At 37.9% G+C, this 18662-nt stretch overlaps 1 non-coding gene across 1 annotated transcript; it reads right to left on the bottom strand.

The window, feature by feature from the left end:
- Positions 1-2166: 2166 nt before the first annotated feature.
- Positions 2167-2248, bottom strand: TRNAS-AGA. Its single transcript has one exon. It is a non-coding gene; the product is annotated as a tRNA-Ser (tRNA).
- Between the last annotated feature and the right edge of the window lie 16414 nt (positions 2249-18662).

The following is an 18662-nucleotide window of genomic DNA, read 5'->3' as shown; positions in this document are numbered from 1 at the left end:
CAAGATGTCCCCCAAACTGGAGATAAAGCAAGATGCTATATCGATTAAGTTATCATTAGTAACTAACCATTTCATTTTTGAGGTGGTGTTTCCTTGCCACATCTGGTTAATGGAAGAAAGAAGTCCAGAGCACTGTGAATGGGAGCTATGGGGGCAATATCCTTTTTTTAGGAGTTTTATTTTGCGAGCACTTTGACACAACTCAAATGAACATCTAATTGTTAGTGCACAGAGCTGACTGGCATAAACAAGTCTCTCCAGTCAGACAGAGAGTTCAAAAAGGCTCCAGGTATAATTGCTTCCAAAGAAGTAACAGATGACCATAAGTTCTGTCCTGTAAAATTTATAAATTAAGTAGATACACCTTTTGTATCAGAAACAAGCTACTCCCCTCTAAGACTGGAGCACATGATGAATCCTAATGTTTCTGGCAAGCTCGTCTTAATTCCGTCTTTATAATAATGACTAGAGCAATGAAAAACTCCTTTGTGTGGCAGGAAAGGAGACAAACCTGAGCAAAGTAAAACCTTTGAGAAGAACATGTCATTTCAAAAGGGCTTGCCTTCCCAAGCTTTAACAGAATAGCCTCATTTTCATGATATAATGTTGCCAAATAAGAAGAAAAATGTATCTCAAAATACTCTTTGTTCTGTGAATGCCTGTATGTACAACAGCAGCAGCATTGTTATTCTGTGTCATCCCTTGTTGACAAGCCTGTTTGAGTTCCAATAATGGAAAACTATCATGTTGATTTGCTTCAGATTAACCTCATCTTCTTGTCATACTACAGGTATTTTCTATTACAAGTAACAAATATATGGTGATAGGTAAATGATTTTGATAAAGTCTGACAAACATTTTAAAACAGCTGCATAGCTGCTTATTTTACTTTAGAAAAAAAACAATAGCATCAAAAAGATTGCATCTGTCAGATGTCTTTGGTAATTTTATTATTAGGTGTTGTCATGACTTTCTACATCTGCCTATAAGGAAAAAAAATGCTTATTTCTGTGTTATAGATATTATTTTGAATAACAGAATTCTTTATAAACCAATCCCCCCCCCCCCAAAAAAAAAAAAAAGCTGAAAATAGTTAAATCACCAGCAAAACTAACATTAAGGACTATAAATAATTGCTCCAACCAGTTCTGATCCATTAGATTCAGACTATAATGGATTTGCATCCCAGGCACAGAGCTGCTGATTGCTCCATTTATATTTCTCCCTTTAAATGTAGGATTTGGGAAAAGTGAATTATCCTGATCTTATAATGACAATATTAGTGTCATGATGCAGAAAGTATCAAAGCGTACAGGGATATACAGTTACTCTGTACAGAGAATGGTGTTTATTTTATTGTTAGAAATTACCAGATGTAAATCAAAGTCAGCATGATTTAACAAAACTTACCACTTCAGTCCCTTCCAACACACCAGTAACTTCTGCAATTGAAACTTTAAAATTCTATTTCAGAATGTAAGCTACAGAGTTTACTTAAAATGTATAGATGTTAAAGCCAGTATTTAATTACACATAGGCACTGTGGTCTGCACAGTAATTGCCTGTTAATCACAGACCCACAGAATGGTTTGGGTTGGAAGGGACCTTAAAGCCCACCCAGTTCCACCCCCTGCCATGGGCAGGGACACCTCCCACCAGACCAGGCTGCCCAAAGCCCCATCCAGCCTGGCCTTGAGCACCTCCAGGGATGGGGCACCCACAGCTTCTCTGGGCAACCTCGGCCAGTGCCTCACCACCCTCTGAGTGAAGAATTTCTTCCTAATTTCTAATCCAAATCTCCCCTCTTTTCATTTAAAACCATTCCCCCTTGTCCTGTCATTATATGATTGAGCAGAACCCCTCTCCACCTTTTTCATAAGTTCTCTTTAAGTACTGAAAGGCTTGGCAACTACATCAACCAATTCCTCCAGGACCCTGGGATTCATCTCATCAGGTCCCATAGACTTGTATCTGTTTATATTCATCAGGCAGTCTCGTACCTGCTCTTCACTCATAGTGGGTGGGACTTTGCCTCCATCTACGGGTTCAGGAAAACTAAAAAGTTGGGAAACCTGACTGACAGTGAGCCTGAGGCAAAGAAGTCATTGCATACCTCAGCCTTCTCCATGTCTGTCTGTCATTACCACTTCAAAAGTCACATGGAGTCGTAGTCGGCAGGATTCGAACCTGCGCGGGGACACCCCAATGGATTTCTAGTCCATCGCCTTAACCACTCGGCCACGACTACGCACTATTTGGCCATAACTACATGAATACAATACAAAAACACCCATGGCAAATATACAAAAATACTTGTGTTAAATGCTGCCAACACAGGGCTGCAACTTCAGGTTATTTTCTGCACTTTTTCTTTTCTTTTTTTTTTTTTTTTTTTTTTTTTTTTGGTCTAAAAAAAATATCTTTAAACTCCTTTTCTTTATCAAAGGATGACTGGTAACAACCTCTTGTGCTTTCACCCCTTTGAACTGCAGTGTGTTGCAAAATGTTGCTTTGTCTTTATTGGATTCAAATCACTGAGGAGAACCATAATGGCTATGTGGGATAGGAGAGGAGAGGTCACTTGAACCTTAGCAGAATGGAAATTTACTTTGTCTTTATTTTCTCCATAAAAGTATCTCCATCTAGAAGTCCCAAATGACCATGACCGTCCCGTTCATTTTTGTAAGGGTCTTGTCAGAGACCCATTACAGTCCTCAGTAGCTAATACTCAGACTCCTACTCTTGTTACTACTGTGTCTGCAAGCTTAGGGCACTGGACCAAGATTGCTCCTTCACCTCATGAGTGTCCTCTCATACATCCACACTCCCATTCTGCCTCTCAGCTTGCTTGTCCCACCTGTGGGAAGCACTTGGAACCAAAGGACGGTTTCCATTGTCACTTCCCAGGAATATTTAGTTCATTTTTAGTGGCATGATCTGTCATTCCAGGCATACAGGCATAAACGTAAGGTCAGACCTGTTCCTAGGGCCCTGTTGGCATCTATAACTACCCTAGTTGTGCTCTAACCACATGTGACACCCACTGAGTGAATTTATTGTAGCAATCGCTTTGAACATATCTCAAGCATTTCATCATGATATTTTGCTGCTTGCGATGCCAGAGAGAGAACAACAGTATGAAATAAAATCCACAGAACTTCCCCTCTTATGAAATAGACATGGAAGAGCAGAAAACAGACTGAATTTCTCCAGGGTAATTTTATGTAAAAGAAAGACCAGCAACATCCTTTAAGGCCTGAAATGTCAAGCTTGTAAAAATAGTATTCTTGGGAGTTGTATTTGATCATTTGTTAAATACTGTGATATAAAATGTAGAAATCCATGTGTAATGCTTCAAATCCCTAATCTGGTTTAAAAGGTCAGTTGAAGCCTAAAAGGACTTGACATTTTCCCTTTAAAAATCTGACTTTTTGACTCAGAGCTAACAACATTTGAGCCTGAATGACCTGAAGGATAAATACAAAAGCTGATTTCAATTGAACTATTTAGAAAGCAGGGGATCTTCTAATTTGTAAGATAGCATTCAGGGAGGTTTTTCCATTAAGAACTCAATCGACTGAAAAATGATTTCCTTGGGTATTCCACAATCTTTCAATGCTTGTGTAAATTTTACACAGGAGGGGGCAGTGAGTGAGGCTGAAGATGTATAACAATGCCAGAAGAGCAGAAAGCCCTTTTTGAAACAGAGGTAACTGGTATTTGCCTTAAAATGTAACCTTTCTACTTCCTCCTTCACTGCCTTGGAAGACCATGTCTGCTTCAAAATCTTTTGCTCAATGCAGTTGAGGCTTGCTGGCCAGTACTAATATCTTTCTAATCATGACTGAAGCCCCTTCCAGCAGCACCCTTTTCCATACCTCAGACATCAGACTTGGCTTGGAGGGCACACAGCCCAGGCATTCAGCCACTGTTCTCCTGGAGGTGTGTGCTAACCATTGGCCTGGCTGTATGAATGTGCTGTATGGGTGGGCTTCCTTGCAGAGGAATGGGCTTCCTTGCTCTCCTCAGTTGGGTTCCAATGCTGGCCCCTGCTCCCCATACCAATCACCACATGGCCCTCATGATGTGGTGAGCAGGACTGTTGGGTCATATCCACACTCACAGACCGAGTGCTTGCATCCCCACTGGCTGGAAGAGAAATGCCATCATTTTATCAGAGCGTTGCCCCGCTATTGATGTCTCCCGGCTTCCCCCAGTGTTTACTTTTGATAAATGCCTCAGCTTCGGCTCACATCCACCCAGCAGCTGGGGACTATTATACCGTGACAACCTTCTATTCCATTGTCACAGTGTCAGATGCCTGAAAAGGATAATAGGTAGATATTTCTGCTCTTTGGATGTTAAGAAATAAATGGCATTCCCATTCCTTATTTAGTTACTTCTTAATTTTAATGAATAGCTGTAGTGATAATTACCAGATTCCTATATTGATAAAAACTGGCACATTCTGCATGTTAATAATAGCACAAATTTGATATTTATGAACTGCTGTTCTTTTGCAAATATAGACATTTGGTAATCATCATTATGATGATAAAATTCATTAAAATTTGAGAAACAACCTATTATCCCTTCTGCCCATTATCTTTTAATTAAGTAACACAGAGAGATTTTATAAGACTTTCCTAGTCATAATGCAGAGTATTGTTTCTGTAATGGAGTCTCTATATATCAAAATACTTCCGTTTCAGTTTTGATAGACAATATAAAAGACTGATGGAAGATTGACAGTAGATTAATTCCTTATTAATACTTCAGACTTCAAAAAAAAAAAAAAAATAGCCAAACTTGATTCAGCAAGCACTTCGATCTTGTTTAGGTGTAGACTGGAGTTTGGATATAGAGTGGAAGCTGTATTAAGTTAGAGACTATATTAGGATTTGCTAGTCTGCAACAGGAGAAAACTTTCATGACAAGTTATTCTTCAGAAATTTCTAGCAGTATGAATGCTGGAAAACTTGTGAGGTCTGTTCCTCACATGAAAAGTTTAGTTGTATCTAAAATGATAAGTAAGCCCCTCTTTGAATTTGTATTTGGCTAAGAATCAAAAATGCATGGGGAGGGGTTAGATTCAGGCACATTCAAACAGTTCAGCCATTTGAAGAGGTTCAATCAGAGTTTTCAGTACTCGTTTAATCCTGGTTTGCATGTTAATTCTAAATTTTAAGATGTGTTTTGAGTGCAATAAAGACATAAGCATTATTAAAGTTAGTTTTACTTTAGATCTCTTAGATATTCATCTTCAGATAGAAGTTTCCTTAAGTAATATAAGTGTTTTGCTATTATGACCATAATCTTTAGGAATCTTTAGGACTCTATCCACTTTAAACACAGTTTATATTATTTCATTATATACTAAATTTAAAACTGATCTTGTCTACTTACACCTGATGTTGTTTTATTTTCATTGCATTTATTTATCTGATGTAACCAAAATTTTATGTTAATTTCCATTGATGCTACCTTTGTACTCAGCTGAACTATCAAAAGCACTGCTGAGAACTTCTTGTAAATATCTTTATGTATTTTCTTTCTTATTCCTGATCACTTTGACACTGGAGAATACTTATGTGGTAACATGTACAGCAGCAGCAAATATTTCGGGGATAGATGCATTCCATTTGTATCCTTTCTTTGCCTTTCAGTCTTAACTAGGGCCTGATATACTAACAAATATGTGCAGATTCTCATGCACATTGTGATATATCATCACTGTGTTCAACCAAGAGTGAAAGAAGCAATTTTGTGAGGTCGCAGGATGGTCAATGCTCTTCTATTTGAGTTTTTCTTGGGTTCATCCAGACAATTTTCATTTCAAAAGGTTGTTCCCCTTCTTTACATAGTTAATTCCTTCCTCTACAAATCTGACATAACTCATTTGAGAAAAGCTGCCTAGGAGTGTCTTCTTCCAGACACAGTCCAGTGTCAGACACAGCATGGGCTGTGATGGTCACAGGGAAATTCATGAAAATAAAGCCTCTTGAAACAAGGAACAAAATATTTTCTCTTACTTACTCCCTCCTTGCTCCTGTCTTTATTTTGGAGTTACTGCAACTAGCTAGGGATGTAAAATCTCCATGGAAAACTACCACCATCACCACCACCAAAAACCTTTAAACATGTTTTAATAAATTAAAATAAAATAAAATAAAATAAAAGAGAGATAATTTGTCTCGAATGCAGGTTTTTAGAGTTCAATATGATGCCACACTCCTACCTGGAACTGTAGCTTGCCTTCCTTCTGTTCCCACCATTGTCTGAGGGTTAATTCTCTGGCAAACTGGAGTCTCCAGTGGTGCATGAGAGACACTTCCATTCTTGCAGAATGATGGTACTTCATAGAAAATATTGGCCCACTAACCCACATAGCAGAATGAAGCAACTGGACCACAATACCCAAGATGTACCACAATTGTGCTATAGCACTGAGCCAAAAAATAAATAAATAAAAATAAATCAGAATGGTTTGATTCCCAAACCAAAACCTCTCCCACTCTGGAACGTTTGCTTTGTGAACAAACAAATCAAAGCACAATTAGAGTTTTCTCAGGCTTTCTCTCAAAATCACGTAGAATCACAGATTTTAGAGAAAGTCTGTGATAATCTGTAAATCAATACAAACCTGTTGGGGAGCACAGAAGAGGTAAAAAAAAAAAATGCTCTCCTTTTAAAATTTCCCAGACTGTATTGAAATAATGCCTAGAATAATGCTGAATTTCTTTGCAGAAAAATTTACAGAGCTCTTGGCAAATATATCATTTTGTTGCTTTGAAATGACAGATAAAACAAGCTATTTTAACACAGACAGTGTGCCAATCCTCTGCTCAAGTACTGTCTTTTGGTAATAATAATAATAATAAAAAAAAAAAGTGATGGAAATATGATTTATATCTCCTGAAATTTCCAAGGGACTGCCAAATGTTGTCTTAAAGCACCCTGCTCTTAGGCTGCCACAACAGTGAAAACGTTCCCAGTATCTTTCCTACACAGCCAGCAGGAATAATGTAATACTCTTCCTCCAGATGCATTACATTGTTAAGCACTTAATCTCAAGGACCTTTTTGAAGTTCAGATAGTCCTACTTTATTCATCATCTAGTGTTTAGTTTAAAGTAACAAATGATTGAGCTGAAAGTCTTTCAGGAACAAAATTCCTTTTTTCCCCATACATAAACAGAGTTGCAGCCTTTGCATTTTTCGCCATCTGGCCCGCAGTGTGAAATGACATTAGTAGCATGTCAGGTTTATTCCCTTTTCAAAAAAAAAAAAAAAAAAAGAAATAAAGAAAAAGAAAGGAAAAACATAATCCTAATCTATAGTATGAAGAGTATTAAAATGAAACATCTGCCTCACTGAAATGAGTGGATGAACTCTGAAGTCTACAAGCTGCTGGAGTTTGTCAAGTACGTGTTTACATTGCTGACTGTTGTAAATTTGCAGGATGATGACAAGAACTCTACAAACTGAAATATCTTATTCAAATGTTTTTAAACATCTGTTTCAAACAGAAAAGACCAGAACAATGAAGTGGTGTTGTGATCACAGGCAGAGTGAGGACACAATAATATTATAACCTCGGTTACATAATAAAAGACAGTGGCAACAGGGATTTAGAACCGCAGTTACAGGCTTGTTTTCTGAAGTCAATAGATGGAAGTACTGAGTGGCCTGTGTTTGCCTTAAGGACGAGTAAGGATGAAATGCAGTCAAACACCCCTTCAGAACTTTTCTTTTACCACAGCACCTGCTGATTACAAAGCCAAATACATTTGGCACTGTACACCTCTTGGAGATCAAAGATGGCAGATTTCTCACTAGCTTTCAAACCCAAGAACCACTTGGCTGATGAGACTGTACTGTTTAGCAAAAAGAGGTTATCCCTACTGTCACAGGTTTTATTTGCTTCATGGGACTTTAGGTTCAAGTCCTAGGACATAGATCTGTTTTTAATAACAAACTTCACTTGCGATGTTGCCATGCACTGAATAGAAATCTTTATTCTCTCCCCCTCAAAACAAACAAACAAACAATTGAATGCCACAGAGATGTTTAATAAAAAGGTGGTAGGTTTGTCTCTTGATTTTTTTTTGTTTGGTTTTGAGAGGCAGGCAGGAATGAAGCAATATTTTCCCGGTCAGTATGCTTTAAAAATATTTTCCTAATACACTTTTATTTATTTTTGTATCTAAATTGACTTTGTGATATAACATTATTCTGAAAGTCTGCTGAGATGTAAGCACTAATGCTAGAAGTTAAGGTGAATGTGGGGATTTATTTAAGTCCTTAGCTCAATCAAAATTAAAATATTCCCTTACCTTCAACATGCCTTAGAGCCAATGAAGCATGGAGCCAGGAAGCTAAGCAGGGTGCCCATGGCGCAATTATGGTCATGGCATAAATATGGCCTCTGGCTGTCCGTACTATTTATTGTTAGTGCAGTCCCCAGTCCAGTTTCAGCACACGCCAGTGAGCAGCTAATACAAAGGTGTGCTGTGGGAGACCGAGTGGGACTAGGATTGTTACCAGCAGGGGTTATGTAGTACGTGACCACTTTTGTTTTATTTTTTGGGGAATAGGAAGAGATACAAATTAAATTTAATCATATGGATATGAGATGTTCCCCTTGCTTTGAAAGCTAGAATGGAGAATTATGGAAAATAGAAAATGGGTCCTTGACCCCTTTTATTTCCTATTATCTGTATGATAATTGATAATTTGATCGATCTGACTGATGCAATAATATATTTGCACCACTGCTTTACCATGTTATCTTGGGACAATTCATTCCCAATGACTTAACTTCATCTTTAGGCACCAGGGGTAACAATGATTGCCGCTAGCTTGTGTCTTTAAGTGGATGATACTATTACTGTCTGGATTAGACCAGAGCAGGACGGATCATTTACCTGTAAAGGAAACTCTTATCCCATGAGTTCGGACTGGGCTGCTCTGCACAGCTGTAAATGCACAGGTGTAAATGCACAGGTGTAAATGCACAGCTATGCACGACGGGCACATAGCAGCAAACCTAAATTAATGTTGGACCTTCAAGGAGAGGAGGCAAGAGGAGAGCACAAAAGGAACAAAGGGTGATTTATAAGCTAATGACAAAGGAAGGAATAAGGCCTCCTCACCAACCACCCATGGTAGGGCAGTACAGGCCTCTGTTCTGGAGACATAACTCAAGATATAATTTACACCAAAGAATGCAGTTAAGCTTCATAGTTGTGTCCTTATTCATTTTTAAGATATTTATCTGATAGGTCTGAGGTGGCTGTTAGTATCATCTTTTTAATATTACAGTCTGATGTTAATGTATCCCCATTTTGTCTCAGCCTTGTTTAACCCGCATTCAGTATTATTGCTGTTATTGCATTCTTATTCTTTATTTTCATGGTGGTTGCCCTAGACTTCCTTTCATCAGGAGTGTCTAATGTCTCCATTAGGCATATCTATGTTAAAGACAAAATTTTCTCAGAAAATTTGCATCATTTAAACTATTATGGGATATCCCTATACATCTTCAGTTTGGTGTATTTTCATACTCAGATCCAAGGCTAAGAATTCAGTTTCTGTAGCATTTCAGTTCACCTTTTATTGTCCCTACACAAGCCTGGGCTGTATCACGTTAAGAGACCAAATAACAAAAAGAACATGAATTGCGTGACAGTGGTTTAGATAAGGTCTATATAAAGCAAGTTACATGAAGAAATTGCTTATCCAAGTAATATTAATTGCTTTTGTAAAGCACCTTTTTGTCTGAGGTTCTTCAAGTGCTCATAGACTTCATACCATTATATGGTCCTGTTAATATTTTTTATTCTGGGGCTGAACAGAGAGGTGCTGGTTACGCTCGTTAAACAGGGAATTTTGGTGGAAAGAAAGTTAGAATCTGACTGAGATATTGGAATAGCTTGTTCATAAACTTGTCGTGGTCATGTAGTCAGCTAGGCAACAGGTTTAAAAGAAACCATTTCCAGCAGTGCTAAGAAATGCTGGTTAGTACTTTCTGAAATAAAGGGGTGCTATATTCAACACTTTTGGTTTGCTGTCCCACACTCAGGTCTGCTTCTGTTGTAATGTCTGGTGAGATCATAGCTCTTGAGCACAAGATCCCAAGTTAATGTGTAAATAAATTTCCTCCACTGAATCAAAATTTTCTCCATCTCTTTTTTATTAATGCTTTTAATTTCAGTATAATGTAACATCATATTTTATCTAATTGTTCATTTATTAGGAAAAAGATTGTTATCACAAGCATGTCACACGTACTGGATTTTCTGACTTCTTGGTTGTCAGTGAGTTGTGCTCCTAATTTAGCCTAGGGTCAGGTTTAGCTAAAAGCACCACAGCAAAATCTTTCAGTCTGAAAATTTAAGAGCTTAAGGGGTATGTGTAGTTCTCATTCACTCAGTAAATCTGTTCCTACCAAAACCACAGAGCCTACACAATTACCAAATGTGCAGGCATTCCTGTTGATAGAAGCATGCCTCTTAAACCTAGAAACAAATAATCACACCATAGTTAAAGCTTTAAATGCCATTTAGATGGGAAAGAGAAGCTAAATACCCACAAAGAAATTTCATTTTCTAACTGCTTTTTGCAGCTAATGCAGGCATGGAAACATAAAGCAGTCTTTACATATGGAGCACAACTTTTTTAACACCTCTTTTGGGTTCTCAAGTCATCAAAACAAAGTTCAAACAGAAGACCAAAACAATTCAGAAAGTGTAGAAAACGTACAATCACAGAATCTTCTCCTGTGGCCATAATTCCAACCAGCAGTAATGTGAAGTGTCATTTTATATGGCAATACAACATGTATAGATGAATACATCTTATGGAGAGATCCGGAGATGCCTTGCCTAGGGTTAAGAAAAGGTCATTTATTGGATCCTGTGTTGAAGCCAGTGGAGTTATACAAATCTATAATTTATTAAAACCTTAAATTAGACATTTGATTTCTGTTGTAGAGAGGATGCAAGAAACATTGTCACCCTCCCAGAAGCAAAAAGACTGATCAAATATACTGCATGCAATACTGCATTCTTATAGAAGAAGGAAAAAACTCGCAAGAAGGTAATGTTGGAGAGTTAGGTCTTTGTGGACATAAAGTTATTCCTTATAAATGCTGATATAAACTAATATTTAATTCCTGAGCTGTTTTGTGTATGTGTACAATAACCTTTTAACACTTGAATCAATAGAAATAAATATTAACACTCACATATATATATATATTTGCTGCAAATGAAATAGAAAAAAACTTTCTCTGTGAAAAAATAGTGGGAAGAATTGAGAATGTCAAGGTGAATTAAGTGGAGAAATCTTTCTTTCCTATTCATTGTTTTGGTTAGGAGCAGAGAAGGCTGAGGTAGGTGTCTATGAAACCCCAACTCCATACTGCCATTCAAAATGCAGACTTTTCATTTCTTCTGCTGAATCTTGACTGAAAGAAAGCAAGCTGGTGATAGGGCAGCCTTTCAAAAGCATGAATATTTGCCAAGAATTGGAAAAGTGCAGGGTTACTACAGCTCTCATAAATTATAGGGAGTTTTTTAAATGAACCGGATTTTTATACAATGGAAAAAAAGAGAAAATACAAAAAATATAGCTTAAAAAAAAAAAAAGATAATTGCCTTAAGGCTAAATATTTTGGCAAAGACTTCACACTATACAAATGTATGGAAAAGTTGAATAATATAGTATACTTCTGTATCTACTGTACTGTTGTTAAGGAAAATATCCAATTTCCCAAGCATCTTTAACCAGTCATGGGATCCTTCAGCTTGACTGTAACTTGATAAAATCCTCTGAGTTATCCTACTGAGTGCTTAATACTTCCTCAGCGGCTTCCCAAGGTCTTCTCGAATGTAAAATATTTCATGAAGGGCCAAGCTTTTTTAATCAGGCTGCTTCTGCCTTCCAGTTTATCTAAAAGACACGTTATTGCAAACCTTTTCCTTTTACAGGAATTCTGTCTATTGTTTATATAGGTATCACGGAGAGAGATGTTTGATACAAATTGTTTCAGTTGGAAAGAGCTCTGCCAAAGAAAACAGACAGGCAGCTGTTTGCATTGCATATAAAAATTTTGTTAAATATGGCTGCACCTGTGTAAACACAAATTTATTTCCAAGAAGTACCCCTGCAGCTGCAAAAGCTTTCAGACATTGCCAGACAAGTTATTTTTATTAAACCATGTAACATACTAAATAGCTCTTTCGATGGTTGTCATGCCTTAAAAACATATAATATAAAAAATCTTGTCCATTTTTAGGGGAATTTTTTTTTTTTTTTTTTTTTTCCTCCCAAAAGCTAACAGAGCAATGGCCCGCTCTATATTTCAGTGTTATGCTATGTTAGCCTGAAAATTTAAAGCAATGTGTAGGTGCATGTACTGTGCGAGCACTCTGTGCGTGTGTGTGTGTGCATATGTAGTTTTGGATTCTGTTAAGGTCTCAATATGTGCCTGATTCAGACTCTATCAAAGGTGATAGAGAGATTTTTACTGCCTGCAGCAGATTATGAATCAGAGTTTAAATGTTAACTTGAAATGCCTGGATCTGGCGTGGTATTGTATTTTCCATGCCTCACCTCCAGAAAGCATAAACAAACAAGACTATTTAAAGACTGGGAGATGCTGGGAAAAATCATTGCTTCTTTGCAAAGCAGTTGCTCTTTGTTTCCTTCTGCTGCAGAGCTGCACAGCCCATGGGGATGCATAGCCAGAGCTGTGTGGCCGTCACCTTCCTCTGCCCAAAATGGACAGAAATAGAAGAAGGTGCAGGGCACCCTCACTGGGAGAAATTGGACCTTTCTGGAAGACAGGCAGAAATTGTTCATTCTCTCTAGTCACCCTCAAAGACGCAAATGCAACTTGCCAAGGTTGGTGCAAACGGGTCCCTGGAGACCTCTTTGTGACCAAGGGATGCAGTCCACGTTTATGAGCATGCATTCTCCAGCCTTTAGGAGTCTCTGGAGGAGGATTAATCTGCACGGTGCGTCTGTGGTCTGGGTTCCCCTATGCAGATGCACATTATGTAATTTGCCCGGTGTATTTGCACTCGCTCTGAGGTCCGTTCTGCTGCTGTGCCAGACTTGGACTGAAAATACACGTATCATTATTTAAATCTATATGCATACACCTTCAGTCTACGTGCAGCACATCAAGAGGTCTACCTCTTCTTAATAAGTTCACAGATCTCCCACTGACATTTATTTTAGTTATTTATATTAAATCATTTTCAAGGAGAATAGAAGCTCTTTTATACACTGTAGGCTGTATGAATGGCTTCTCTAGAAAGCTGAAATCAATAGTGCTTAGTGATTCAATCAGTGCTAGGTGCAGCACCATTCCAGGGGTTATATGGTGGGTAATATGGTGCCAATGAGCCTATCTGAGCTTAGCTCTCCTTCCTGTCTCTCCATGAGGATGCTGAGGGCAGGGGGCTAGGGGCATTACATGAATCACAAGCATAAGCTGAGGTAATAGCCTGTGTTTTAATTCAGAAAGTGATCTGGCCACGCATAATTCTTTTTTAAGGTGTATTGGTGGTGATGGATGTGTAAATGCAAACACATGCAGACACACATATATAAATATATAATTTAAAAAACTTTCCTCAACCATGTCTCCCTTGTCCTGTGCCTCCATGCTGTCAATTCAAGCCCAAGGGAACGGATCTCCAGTAAATGCCCTGTGAAGATCTGTAAAGGCAAAACCCCTTGGTGGCCGGACACTGTGGAGCTGCCACAGCAGTATTCAGTTTGACTTGTGAGCATTGGTGCAAGTTCTTACTTTAACAAGAATGTAACCTGAATCAGTGGCACTATTCTTCATCTTTGCAGAAACATTTTTTTTTCCCCTGAAATACAAGGAGAACCAGTCTAGATATAGCTGGTATGTACCACCTTGACCAAAGGCAGCCTTGCCAGACTTCAAACAGTGCTCTGAACACAGGTCAGAGACCACAACTCTGAAATTATAAGGGTGATGGTGAAACTTATGTATGTAGAAAAGAAAAAATAAATAAAAACAAAGTGAATATGGTGAAACTGATCACCAATGTTCATTTGGATTCCAAAGGGATGTTTTTTCTGTTCTTCACAGGCAAGTTGCCTTTGGATCCCACAAGCCTTTGGAAATTGATTTCCTTGAATGTGTCTACAGTGAGAAGTATTTGCAACTGCCATACCAGAGCAGGCACCCACTGGCGTGTGGCTGCCAGATACACAAGAAAGATGTATATGGAAACCATCCGATGCACATTTAGAAATAATTTGACCTTCAGAAGATCTCAGACAAGTCACAAAGTAGGGATTCCCATAAATTTTGTAGGCTGAACTTACCAAGTACTGAAGTATCATTTCCCAAGAATCTTGCTGTTAGAGGGAGTTGCACATACACATAGAAAAAGTGGAATTTGTTGTTCAATGTTGAGGAATTATCTACTACTGTTTCATAATTTCATCAGTTGGTTAAGGAGCAGAAACTGTAGGAAACAAGTAAGGAGAACAAATTTCAAACAAATAAATGTTGAAATATATTTATGAAGTCAGCCACAATTGTGAAGTGAATATATAAAAATGGTGATTTACCTAATAATAATAATAATAATAATAATAATAATAATACACAAAGGCAGTAGGGAAGAGGGAAAGGAAGAAATAAGACACTACCCAGAGAAACACCCTCCCACATTTGCATTTCTGCTGGTGGAAAAAAATTGTAAATCTCAGATTGTATGTGCAGCTCTCCTAGCTTGTAGTAGTTGAGTTTATGCAGTAAATATCCATTCCAGAATCAGATTTTAAATTTTTAAGTAAACAAGCACAATTCTGAATTATTTTGCATCCAGATCCTTTGACCATTATGAGTGAAAAATAAGTGCTTTTTCTGCCATTTCTGTAGGAGTACAACTTTGACCCATGGTCTGGAAGTGGTTTACTCCATACCCATGCTTATGGTTGTAATTTCTGATGTGTGGATCTGACTTTAGTGAACAGCATATTTTTTGTTAGTTTGTATGTGAGTTGGTTAGTTTAAAAAAATAATAATAATAAAGAAAAAAATGACAAGGTTGGTCTGTCTCCAGTATTCTTCTCAGTAATACTTTTACATCCACAAGGATGTAAAAATACGTCTCAGTAATACTTTTACATCCACAAGGAGGGAGTCTTGTCTCTACTCGATGGCAAAATATTTGCCTTCAACATTAAGGATGCAGTCCCATGTCAGGAGGCAGCATTAGGGTACAATGTGGAACGCACAGTTTTCGCAGTGGGAGGCATGCTGGCATCTGCAATGGAAAAAACACGGTCATCAGTCTTCCTGCTGAAAGGGTAAGAAAACTGATGACAGCGATCAATTCGTGTTTTTTCCATCCAGACAAGAAAGACCATTTTCCTAACTGTCTGCTGTGTCCAGAATGTACAGGAGTCATTTTGGGTTCCTTATTCCTGAGAGAAAGCGCAGCATGACTGCACAGACAGCACTGTACCGAGCAATCATGAAATGCATTGTCCATGTTGTAATTTATGTTTTATTGAAGAAAGTTCTAAAATATAAATTATTGGTTGATCACGGGTAACCAAATTATGTTAGTTGTCCATAAGCAATTATAATAAAATATTAAAGGAGTTTTATAGCCTAGAAAAAAGAAAAAGAAAGATAAAAATATACAGCCACATACTTTTGATTTAGTTGCTTCAATTTCCCTTTTTGTACATTAAAAATGTATAGAGGAGCTGCCATCTCGGTTGCATAGGATATGAAGCCACTTTATTTTCTGAGAAATACCAACTTAAATACAGTTGATTTGCCAAGTGGCAAAGATTTGCCCGCACTAAGCTGCACGTAACTGAGTCACACTCATGATCCCTCCTTAAATAATAAATTTAGAATCCTTATTAGAAAAAGTGATGCTGTCTAGCACTTGAAGATAAACTATGCTGTAGAAGTCTCTCGAAAAAGATAGAAATAAGTCGCTTAATAAAGTCTAAATCATTCCTTAGGTTAGCTAATAGAAGCACCCGTGGTTATAAAATTAATCAGTCTCTGCTATTACAGCAAATTGGTGAAGATTGTATTGACACATCTTCATCTGCATGTCTCATCAGAGGTGTCCGTGCCATTTAGCTACAAAACCCTGGAGGCTTTACTCTGCACAGAATCTTATAATACTTCAATTAAGGGACACCAAGCTGCCAGCCAGACAGCAGAGCATTTATTTCTTGATGACTCCTTAAGTTGTGCCACAGGCCTATCATTAAGAGAATATTTTTCACAGCATGTTGCAAAGATCCTCATGCCATTAAAAGGAATTGAAAAAGCATCAATTTGTTGTTTCCACCTAACACAGATATTTTTCATTGCTGGAACAGCCATTAAAAACAATCTGTTTTATTGCATTCTGAAAAGATCACAGGAAGTACACATTGTGATTTATTTTAAGTATGACATAGTATTAAAAGCATAGTGAATCTGAAGTATTTTAAATAAATATTTAGGAAAACAAAGTATTAAATATGCTTAAAAATTTTCTTGAAAGATTACTTGCTTCATTTTTATGTGACCTCCAAACAGAGATTCTTAAATGCCCTTGAGGGGACATTTGCTTTTTGAACAAGAATATGGCCTTTCTGGGCCATGCAATATTAAGAACTAATAGACAACTCCAAATAATGGATACTAAACTGAAAAGCAAATTTTTGTTGTTATATTCCCATGGCTGTGGCCTTTCCTCGGGGTGGTAATACAACCTCTGGGACAGGGTATAGGAGGCATTACACAGAATTATATTAATTATATTATATTATATTATATTATATTATATTATATTATATTATATTTATTATATTTATTATATAAATTACACTTTCTCTAACAATTTAGGACTAATCTATAAAGGGACTCAGGCAATGCTCTGCCACTTGAAGTACTTAGTTTCCATAGTGGGAAAAGCTGAGGTCCTCAAAAACAATCAAATCCCCTAGGCACCTCTATTTCCTCAGACATCAAGTGCTGGCCAATGGTCCAGTCCAAGCCAGCCTTACTGACCTGTTGTATCCCTCACCCCTGGGTAATCTGGACATCAGCAGTCACACGCCGGTCACTCCTGAAAACCTTTATCCAGTGCTCATTGCCACAGCCTCCTGACAGGGCACGCCTCAGGACGTTAGGGCCTAGCTGGGTGATATGCTCAGTTTTACTGTGTTGATAGTGAACAGGGTTGTCCAATCTTTTCTCATAATCACTCATCATCTTCTCATCATGTTTTCATCATGATGTAGAGACATGAGTCCTGGTCTCACTTATTGCCAGGAGAGTCCCCCATCTGCCTGGGAGTGCTGTCCTTCCAAGGTAGGCCTCCTCTACTGTCTCCTATGGGAGGTCTGCTTTGCATTGAACTGTAAAGGCAAGTATGAAAATCCAGATACTAACTCCATAAGTCAGTGTGCAGGAACCTTATTCAGAATCTTATGAGCAGAGAAGTGGAAAAGATTCTTTCAGGAGCACACCCAGCTCTTTTGTTGGGGTTCTCCTGAATATCGCCACCCCTACCTCTGTGTGCTGGGATATTTTTCCAAGGCACCTTTCTCTATTTCTGCCAGAAGGAAAACCAACTTGAATTGTCACTAAATTTTAAGCCTTTCCAATGCTCAGATACCTGACCTCACATTTTATATATTACAGCTATAGTTTTGTGGTCAATTTTGAAGGAAGTGGTTCCACCATTCTACAGTTTAAGAAGAACATCACCCTCTCCTTGGTAGTGCCACAGCTGTTTCTGTAGTCATGGACTTAATCTGGGCAAATAGTTGGGACCAAAGCTAAGCTGGCCAAAAATATAGTTGTTTAGCTTTCAGCCAGATCAGTCCTTGACCTAACTGCTGTGTGGCTGCACAACTGTGTGACTGGACATAGGCCAGGGTGTGCTGAAAAGGCAAGAACAAACAACATGGAGCAGAGCAGAGCAAGAATCATTTCACAAGGAATAGGTGCCAAATTAAATTATTCACTCGTGTAGTTTTATTGATGGTACATTGCTGAGTTAGAGCTTGCTAAGTAAAATATATCTTGAATCTTGCAACAAGTTTGCCTCCTGAGCATCTCAAGCCCTCTGAGATGGAAAGTTGCATTGCAAACCAAGAGTTTGTCACCCAAATCTGATTCCTCAAGTGGCTGTTTCAGTGTAAAATTTTTATTTAATATAGATCAAAAAACAATCAATTACATTAGCCACTGGTTTATCTGGACTTAGTCTTGACCTGGGCATCATAACTCAGGTGCTTTATCTCATTGAATGATATAAGGTTCTTTATGTGATTAAAAATTGCTTCCTTAAGTAAAAATTTCTAGGGTTAAGCCCTTTATTTGTAGTAAGTTGTATGGGGATAAGCCATTAACAAGAGACATCTTCATTTTAAATCAGCACTAAACTATCATGTTAATATACTCCAGAGAGAGAGAGAGAGTGAAAGAGAGGGAGAGAGATTAAATTATTTGGCCTCCTACCCTTATTCATAAATGCGAATTTCTAATAGTATATTGGAAGGAGCAGCATTTGCAATTTCATCTCCTCTCCAATTAATTTATTTAAAACTAAGGTGTACGGTGAGTGTCAATTTTGTGGAGTA

Source organism: Oxyura jamaicensis, chromosome 2, assembly GCF_011077185.1.
Source record: "Oxyura jamaicensis isolate SHBP4307 breed ruddy duck chromosome 2, BPBGC_Ojam_1.0, whole genome shotgun sequence".
Taxonomy (NCBI): Eukaryota; Metazoa; Chordata; class Aves; order Anseriformes; family Anatidae; genus Oxyura; species Oxyura jamaicensis.
Note: the sequence above shows the minus strand (reverse complement) of the source record. Positions and strands in the feature narration are given on the sequence as shown.